General features: G+C 35.1%; 1 non-coding gene across 1 annotated transcript; it reads right to left on the reverse strand.

Moving 5' to 3' along the window:
• Positions 1-5,157: 5,157 nt before the first annotated feature.
• On the reverse strand, positions 5,158-5,261 carry LOC111763609 (small nucleolar RNA U13). Its single transcript, XR_002796449.1, has one exon. It is a non-coding gene; the product is annotated as a small nucleolar RNA U13 (small nucleolar RNA).
• Positions 5,262-10,519: the final 5,258 nt, after the last annotated feature.

A 10,519-nucleotide genomic window follows, 5' to 3' on the forward strand; every position in this document is an offset into this window, starting at 1 on the left:
TCTTTATTTAAAAATAGCCCTTGCCTAGAGTCAAATGATTAAAATCTATTCTTGTCTCTGCTACTAACTAGCCCTGTGACATCAGGTAAGACACTTCCCTTCTCTGCTTCAACTGAGAGCGTCGAAATTGCTGGGAAATAGGTAGCTTTTTATGCAATCTCTAAAATACCTTTTAATTTAAAAAGTCTGTGATTCTTTTCTCACATTCGTCTCTTTCTACCCCACAGTAGCCAATTCAATATAAGTATTAGCTATTTTGTAGATGTTTACATTTCTTCATTGGCCTAAAATCTTCATTTAACGTCACTGAAAGACTGAACTTTCTAAAACACCATTTTCTTTGTTATATCTCAGCCTAAAATAGCCGATAATGTTAATAAAGTAAAGCCCTACTGCAGATTTTTCCAAATCATCTGCTGAAATTCCTTGCCATACAAATCACCTAATGAACTTTCTGCTCCATTTAACTTGGATCACTTATTAATACAAAAACTTGCAATGAGCTTTCTCACTTCTACTCTGTTGCGCATTTTATGCATGCCATTCAAATCTCTTATTCATTTCTTGTATTTCACATCCTCTAAATTCTGTTCTGATTACTCCCAAACAAAAGTGATTTCTCCTCCATCTGAACTCTAATATCAGATGAGAAGGCTTGAGTATTAATAGGCATGGATGGGAGAGAGGAGTCTCGGGCCATTGGGGGAGACAGTTTCACTAGATTCAGTGCCTTGTTGTGGCGGACCTCCACTGAGGCTAATTTTAAAAATCATGAATAGGCAATCCAGCATACACTGTTGGTGCCCTGTCCATAATTTATCCATGCTGTGCTTGCCAACAGCTTCTTGGGCTTCTCTGCAGATATGGCTGAAAGTTCCAGGCAGCTTACACACTCTACAGATGAGAGGGATGAGAATTTGCTATAAATATCCCAGTTGCTTTACTCCTAAGGTAGAAAAATTCTAAGGAATGTTCCAGACAGCCTTCCAGAGATACCCAGAGGGATTGATTGGGGTTGCCCTTAGTGGTAACTACTTAAGAATGTCCTCTGCACCGGCTTCATTTTCTTTCTACTCTCCCTTCCCTACCACCACCAATACTTTGTGAGATGAATGCCTATACAAACTATTTGCACATAAATATTTGTTTTGGAATTTGCTTCTAGGGGAACTATACTGGTTTTCTATATTTTTTTGGTGTCTTGGTTTACATAATTTTAAATTTTGAGAAATTGCATTTCACTTGTTTTCAAATTTACTAATATATTTATGCATTATGTCATACTTTTAAAAATCTCTAATGTAGGTTTAGTTTTGTCCTTGTTTTCATTCATCATATTGGTTTTTGTCCCTTTCTCTAGTTTTACTTACCATACTTGCAAGTATGTCTATTTTATTTGTCTTTTTCATGAATTATTCCTTGGTTCTGTTGATCATCATTTCTTGGTTTTGGTGGCGGTTGTTGCTGCTGTTACTCTTGTAATTTTCTACTTTATTAATTTCTATTTTCACCTTTAGTATTTTCTTCCTCTGCTTTCCTTAAGTTTGTTATCTTTCTAGTTTTATTAGATTGATATTGTTTTAATTCTCAATCTCTCTTATTTCATAATTAACATTATTATATATATGATTGTATAAGTAACAATTATATATAACAGTACATATTTTCATTCAAATATTGATTTAGTAATGTCCCACCAATTAGGATATCAAATACCTTGTTTATTGATTTTAAATACTTTTAAGTCTCCATTATTATTTATAAGTAAAGTGTGTTACTTAGTGATGTCATATTTTGTTTCCTAAATTACAGTGTTTTTTTCTCTGGTTACTGATTTCTAATTTTATTATATTGTGATTAGAGTTGCGGGCTATTTAGTGATATTCTTTGGAATTTTATAATACTTTTGACCAAAATAATGATTAATTTTTGTAAAGGTCTTATATATGTATACTTAAAATTAAGAATTTTCTATTTGTTGGGTGAATAGTTCTCTAAAATATCTATTGGTTCAAAAACATTAATTTGAACCGAATATTTCAGTACCTACTTACTGTCTACATTGTCTATCAATTTCTTAATTATTGAGTTAATATTCCGGATTTTCCCCTGTAATTCTGTCAGTCTTTACATACTGCAAAGCATTTGGTTCAGTGCACAGAAGTTTAAATTCTTACCTTGTAGTTGATTGCTCATTTTATCATTATGAAATATTCCCCTTAGTCACTTATAATGCATTCCATCTTCAGGTTTCACTGACGGGTCTAAGTCCTGATTTCCCACTGCATGTGGGGCCTGGAGACTTGCCTCCCTCTCTCTGTAGATACTGAGGCTTCAGCCACCCATGGATTTTCTAGGTAGCAATCACTGCATAGGTCTAACCACTTCAAATCTAGCTCATCACTTAAGTTCCTTTTCTGTTTCTGGCAGCTAGACATCTAGACGCTTTAGTTTCTTGTTTTGACCTTGAAGATATTTTGGGTGGGAAGAAGGTGATAGCGTATATATATATGTATGTACGTATGCTTGTATATATTATAGAAGAACTGCATTATGTATTGGTAATGTATACAGAAAGAGAAAACACACTCAGGAAGGAGTATTTTAACACCTGCTACTGCCATCTTGACCTTGATGTCTAGCTTATCTTTTTTTAAACAGAAAGTATGATTAATTGGCACTTTCATTAAATTTCTTGAATTGTAAATGTTTCTTTCATTTGGAATTAATTTCCTAAAGGAATTTAATGAATATCCTCATTCCTGTCCTGTGAAAGTAGACCAAAGATTTCTATAAAAGCTGCTAATGACTTCTTGGTCCTTTCACTGGAAATGCAAAGTTCCTCTCAAGCAGAACTACTGATGTGCTTCTATGGGATGCCTTCTTAAGTGCTTACTGCTTTTAGAAATGGTACCTGGGCTGATGCCCAAGCTTGCATTAAGAATGGAATAGTATTAATGTGCCCTTAAAAACATTTTTTATAGTCTAGCAGGAAGAAAAATTACCTCATAATTTGCTTTATGTATTGCTATTATCATTGCTAATTATAATGTCCCATTAAAGTCTTTATTTATTAGTCCTTCAGTTTAGTTTCCTCTCTTTGTAAAATTTATTTTCCTCTCAGTAGAGTTTCTTCTTTCATATTAAAATTTTACATAATTTTATTGGATGGAAATGGATGGATGATCAAAATAACTAATAGCAGCAAGAAAGAACAAATTAGGAATGCCTTATTTGTTTTCTTTTATCATTCTGTTTAGACCAAAAACTTCAAGATCTCTTTCTTTCTTCAAATAAAAGAAGGCTTAAGAGTTCTAAATCTAGTTTAGCCAGGCACACCTGCTTACATTTTTAACAATTTTGAATGCTCTTTGACAGATTTTCTTTCTTTCTTTGTCTTCTAGGGTTCTAATTTATGGTTTCATTTTTTAGCAGCTAAATATTATAGTCATTTTCAAAGAGTGAAAAAGGTTACCCTGACATAGTTACCTTTACCCTGTCCTACATGAATCATTTAGGAATATTTAGGTATCTATCCAGATGCATTTATCTTAAAATACTCCCATATTGTGCTGTGCCAAGACTTATATCTGTGTAGTTTAGAAAATTGAGATAATTAAGTAAGACAAAAGAACGTATTGTTTTTCAGTACCATTGTACCCTTGTAACTTGAAAAAAATCCTACAAGGCAAACTTTGTTTAATTACGTCTTCTTACATGACATTTTCAGCACTCAATGAATATAATCGGAATTAAAGATAAAGTAGACCATTCATATATGCAAAAATGCTAACTCATTAACAATTGAATATCAATTACTGCAAATTATAAAGAAAATATGTTTCATTTTCATTGATCACTACTAATTCTGCTCCTGACTCTAATGATTTTAATATTCTCATCACAATTTAGATTTATTATCCCAAATATAACTAAAGTTAGGATTTTTTAAAAGGAAAAATAAAATACTTTATTAAAGGTTATATTATATTTTTTAAACGATAATAAAAAATTAAATAAAAAATACTAATGTCACATATATTACATATATAAGGCTGTTTTTACAAAATATAAAGATGAGTAAACTAGAGAGATGGAAACAGAATATGAGCTATGCACAGCAGGGGAAGCGTAGAGAGACTGCGAGGTGACGAGTTTCTTTGTTTTTTGTTTTTTTATTATTATAATTGGAATAATGAAAATGTTCTAATAATTACTGAAATGTTGAATGCACAACTGTGGTTGTATCGAATACCATTGATTGTACATTTTGGATGGATTTATGCTTTTTATATGTATCAATAAAATTGATTTGTTAAGAAAAGGTTATATTATAAAGTTGTTTAAAAAAGAATACCTTGCTTTTATTCAAATCAGATTTATATATATATATTTAAAAAGGGCTTTTGTGATTCAATGTACTAGAAATTTTGGGTTACAGATTAGAAAAATCTTTCCTTTCTCATGTGTTCCTTCTGCCACTTGAACTTGAAGTCTATTTAATCTTTTCCTCAGGAGAACACTGTGATTAATTGGCATTACAACTAAATTACTTGATTTAGTGGTCGTTAGTTTATTTCGGTTTTCTTTCTTTCTTTCTTTATTTTTTTTTTTTTGCCTTGGCTTGATAATCTTGGTTTGCTCTCCTGAGAGAAGTTTTTCATTAATATTTTCAAATTTCCTGGTGCATATTTATATGTTATATTCTTTTATTATTTCTTAAATTTCCAGTACAGCTTTAATTAATATCCCTGCTTTCATTTTCAATGAAAATGCTAATCATTTACAATGTATCACAATAATAGAACATATTGGTTTTTTCAAATTGTATCACTAACTCTCTTTGACCTCAAAATTTTAACTATTTCTACAATTTATTTTTTTCACTGTTAAATGTATTTATTGAAATCATTTTCTTATTTATTAAATTCTTTGAGAGATTCAAATGAAAAGACTTGTTAAAAGAGCAATTTCTGTTTCCATCAGAAGTATGGATTTCCTTCTCATATTAGCAAAGTTTCTGAAGGCATTATGTGTTTTTGTCAGTACTCATTTTTATATCCATATGTATGTAATTGCTTAAAAATACTTTGGTCTTATTTTCTGTACTGGATTTAGCAACTTCCATATGATTTTCTGTTTTGTTTTGTTTTTTCATGTCAGATGGGTAATGTGCTGGCATCATAACATGGTTTGGGGATGGCACATCTCACACAAATGCGGGAACATCCATTCATCATGCTTATGAACCACGAAAAGATCAATGGTTTTCTCTCGACATTCTGTGAGAGTAATTGCTCTCCATAATAGATCACAATTGTCCAATGTGTAGTAAGACTCAAAATGAGTAGGGAAACATCTACAGGACCTTGTAATAGGAAATAGCTTCATGAACTTCACACCCAAAGCATGAGCTATGAAAGAAAAAAATAGATAAATGGGACTTCCTTAAAATTAAAGCCTTTTGCACCTCAAAGGAGTTTATCAAGAAAGTAAAAAGACAGTCTACCCAATGGGAGAAAATATTTGGTAACCATATATCTGATAGGAGCCTAATATCCAGCATGTATAAAGAAATCCTATATCTCAAAAATAAAAAGACAAAAAAACCATTTAAAAAAATGAGCAAGAGATTTGAACAGATGCTTCTCCAAAGAAGACATACTCTTGAAAAGATGCTCAACATCACCAGCTATTAGGGAAATGCAAATCAAAACTACAATGAGATACCCTCTCATACCCATTAGACTGAAGGCTATTAAAAAAAAAAAAAGAGGACTACAAGTGTTGGAGAGGATGTGGAGGAATGGGAACCCTCATCCACAGCTGGTGGGAATATAGAAGGATCCAGCCATTGTGGAGGACAGTTTGGCAGCTCCTCAAAAACTAGCTATAGATTTGTCATATGACCCAGCAATTCCACTGCTAGGTATATACCCAGAAGAACTGAAAACAAGGACATGAACAAACATATGCACACTAATGTTCATAGTGGCATTATTCACTATTGCCAAAAGTTGGAATCAACCCAAATGCCCATCAACAGATCAATGAATAAACAAAATGTAGTATATACATACAATGGAATACTACTCAGCTGTAAGAAGGAATACAGTACTAACACATTGGATAACCTGAATGGATCTTGAGGACCTTATATTGAGTGAAGCAAGCCAGGCATTGAAGGACAAACACTACCTGACCTCTCTGATATGAATTAAGCAAATCAAGGTATCTCAGAGAGCTAGAGACAGGAAGATAGACTTACAGGAAATAGGGATGGAGGGGAAGGTTGTGAGCCAATGCCGACACAGGTGAAATCTATGATAAAGTGGAGGTGAGTAGTTGTGCAGTGAAGGGATAAGATGGGGGCATAAGGATACTATTGGGTTGGGCTTTGCAGGCTTGAGGGGGCTAGGGATGGGAGGATGGAACAGATGTTCCATAGAATTGGGGCAAGAGTTGGGGGAGAGCAGGTGAACACAGGAAATTGTCAGGTATGTGGCTGAAACTACAATGTTGGGAAACTCTTTAGAAAATATAATAAGGAAGGCTTACTGGTTTAAGGTGTTTGACGGGGGCATCTGGCACAGGGTTCACCTGGGACAGGCTTCTAGGGAGTGTGTGAGTGCTCATCGTGTCATAGTGTGTTTTATCAGTGGGTGGAGACCCATACAATGAGTAGGAAGGTATTGTATTCCCATACTGAGAAGGCCTGATGTTCACCAACAGAGGGGAGTGTGTATCTCAAGAGCATGGGTGGCTCCCGATGGGGGAGGACACACTAGTGTGTCAAGCCCTCAGCATTGTTGCAAGTATCTATGAATCTTGCCCTTCAAGTAGTGAAACTTGGTTGTCACTGTGGGCCCTGAGGGGAGGGGAAGAGAGGAATAGAATAGATGGAAGAGAGGGTAACTGGGGGACAATGGAAGTGTTCTGCAAGATTGTGCAACGATGGATACAGGCCATGTTAAATTTCACCAAAAATATATAAAATTGTGTAGTCTAAAATGTAAAACATAATGTAAATAATGTAACCAAAAATTAATAAAAGTGTACAGTCCAAAATGAAAACCATAATATACCATAATAGAACCATGGTTGGTAGCCATGTTTCAATAGCTGTACGTCAGTTGTAGCAAATGTAACATCCACATGTAAAAAGATCATTGCTGGAGAAGGGGGAAAAGGGTTCGATGTTGGGCATACAGGAGACTCCTATAGTCTATATGTGACTTTACTGTAACCTAAAGCTTTTATGAAGACATAATAAAAAATTGTTTTAACAAAAGGATGTAGACTCTGAGGAAGAACTGGAAGAGATTGCCTTTCCACTGAATATACTGGGCAACAACTATTACAGTGATGAAAGGCAAAACATAAAAAAAAAAACTTTTATGATATTTTTCATTTTTTAATATCTCAATTTATTTTTTACTTTATTTTTATTTTTCTAAATTATTATGTATTCTATTTCTAATCTTTATATCTGTCATTATTATTTCATTTTCCTACTAATTGAATTTGGCAATATATTAGGCTTCATTTTTTAATAAGTTTGGATCACAGAGGGGTTCAGCTGTGGCAGGGGAGGAGCACTGGTGTGGCATGTCATTGGTGGGGGGTGGGGATGCATGGGTTCTCCAGGGCATGCATACAGGGTATATAGATATGCTCGGATGTCCATTGTGTATTGTTATGGTGGGTAGAGTTACAAATGACAACTGAGGGAGTGCAGAGTTCCCATCCTAGGGAGTTCTGATGCATTCCTCAATGGGACAGCAACAATCCCCCAAGTGCAAGGGCAAAGACCAGTGAAGAAGGATAGTACAATGATGGGCCCTTGATACTGACAACTATGTTTATGAGCCTGTGAACCTGAAATTTCAACTAGGCCCAGAGCTGCAGAGTGCCTAATAGTTACCTCCTGAGAACCTCCATGTTTCTCAAATGTGGCCACTCTGTATGCCAAACTCAGCATTACCTTCCCCCCAGGGTGGGACACGACTCCTCAAGATGAGCCTCCCTGGCACCAAGGGATTACTACCAAGTCCCGGCTAGTGAGGCAACTAGAAAAAGACCTTCAATAAAAGGGGAAATGGTAAAGATAAATGAGTTTACATGGTTAAAAGGCTTCAAAATGAATTGGGAAGTCATCAGAGGGTTTGTGTTTATGCACATCTCAGCAGGATCCCAGAGACAGCCAAAGTAGATATAACCCCTGGTGGAGGTGCTCCTGAGGGCTACAGAGACACCTCAGTCCTACGGTCATTGCAGATGGCTCTGGAGTTCAGTGCCTTGCCAGTGGGCCCTATTCTGGAATTTGTGCTCTTGAGTGTGATAGAGTTGGACTCAGATGTGACCTCTCTACACATGCCTTTTCTGTCACTTTTACTGAACCTGTGGTTGGTGCTGGGATTGGTGTATGCTCAGGAGACTTGAATCTCTGGACTGCCTAAGTGCCAGCTGGGCCCTGAGCCTCAGCAGAGTTGCAATACCTACTCTCCGGTTCGTTGGACTTGCCCAGGTCAGCTAACAGGGTGGTAAAGATGGTCAACCACCACACCAGGGAACTGAGAGAGTCTACAACTGCAAGCAGGAGAATCCCATCCATCAGCCATGTGAGATCTAAGCCACCTTTTAATTTAGAGGTGGAATGGACATTGCCATCCCAGGGTCCTCAGGATGGAGAAATAAAATATGGATTATAGTGGATTTACTATAGAATTGTTATGACTCTAGCAATGGAAGAGATTGTATCATTGATGTGGAGACCGTGGCCATGGAGTTGCTAAGGGCAGGGAGAGGGAAGAAGGGGTGTGATTGAGGGCATTTTGGGGACTTGGAATTGTTCTGAATGATATTGCAGGGATAGATGCTGTACATTATATATTCTGCCATAACCCACTGAATGGACTGGGGGAGGGTGTAAATTACAATGTAAACTATAATCCATGCTATGTAGCAGTGCTCCAAAATGTATTCATCAAATGCAATGAACGTGCCACATTGATGAAAGAGGTTGTTGATGTGGGAGGAGGGGGAGAGGATGGGGAGTGAGGTTTATGGGAACCTCATATTTTTTAATGTAACATGTTGTATAATCTATGTGTCTTTAAAAAAAATCCCTTATCCAGAAAATAAACACATTAATTAATTAATTTTAAAACAAAGCTTCAAAGTGAGACAGTGGGTAAAGGTCCAAGGAAAGTAAAAGAGTACATTAATATCTTTAAACATATCCATAGATGATAGAATAGTTTGAAAGTTTTGCTAAATCAAGATTTGGGGACTCAGGGGGTAAAATACAAAAGGGAAGTGCCTAGAGAATGACAAAGGAGGAGAACAAAAAGAATGAGAAGGAACCATGGTGTGGTGTGTTGTTGAAGGAGTGTTGCATGGGAATTCTACATATGTGAATGATTGTTTCATAAGTTCATGACCTCTGTAATAAAAATATATTTAAAAAATAATAAGGTGGGTTGGGGGGAAAATGCACCAAATATAAGATATGGATAGTTAGTAGTAATATTTTGATTATGATCTTGCATAGCTTGTAACAAATGTTTCACAACAATGCAAGGTATTGGTGGTGGGAGATACATAGGAGCCTTGTATGATGATATGCATGTTTGTTTAGTAAATTCACAAATTTTACTATACATTTATTGTTTATGTATGTTCATATATGAATGATACACTTCAATTAAAATATATGTTTTTAAAAAGAATGAGAAGGAGTAGAAAAAGTAGAAAAAGAAGGCAAACAAGATGGAGGAGGGGGGAAGGAGACAGAAATGAAAAAGACAAGGAAGAAGAAAATGAACAAGAGAAAGACAGAGACAAAGAGGTATATACAGTTTAAAAAATACAAATTTTAAAAATTATTCTGTAGAATTTCTTTCACTTGCTAAGATCTTAAAATGAATATAACACTGAGAGAAAGATAACTTTGTAATTCACAATAAAGGAGGTCAAACTCCCTATATTCCAAATTCTTTTGAAACTTGGGTAGTTCAGTGAGTGTGGCAACTTCGGAAGCCACTACACTCAATACAGTTTTACCATTGGGTTTTTACTTTACTTTTGTTCCTCCTTAACAGAGAAACTTCTAGTTTGTATTCTGAAATATATATATATATATGCAACATACAGGAAATATATATTTATTCTTGAAGATGAAAGAGGGTGTTTTTGAATTTGAAACCAAGAAATTTTTCAGACATCCTGACAAACTATTCATTTTATGCTTTTATAACTATTATGAAGTAAGCATTTGAAACACTCTGCAAACTCAACATATTATTAGTCAGGTTGAAGCCACCTATTTTAAAATATTTTGACATTTCTAACAATTTGGTCTTTAGGTTTAGACTTTAGTACACATTACTTAGAGATCAAAATAATCTGTACTTGTCTTCCAAGGCCCTGTTCCAGAATGATTGTTTAAACCTTATCATTTTCCTTCCTAACTTAAATCAGCAAATGCTTTCCAAGGCCAAATTCCTTAACACAACTT

The sequence above is a fragment of the Dasypus novemcinctus genome, chromosome 2 (genome assembly GCF_030445035.2).
Source record: "Dasypus novemcinctus isolate mDasNov1 chromosome 2, mDasNov1.1.hap2, whole genome shotgun sequence".
Taxonomy (NCBI): Eukaryota; Metazoa; Chordata; class Mammalia; order Cingulata; family Dasypodidae; genus Dasypus; species Dasypus novemcinctus.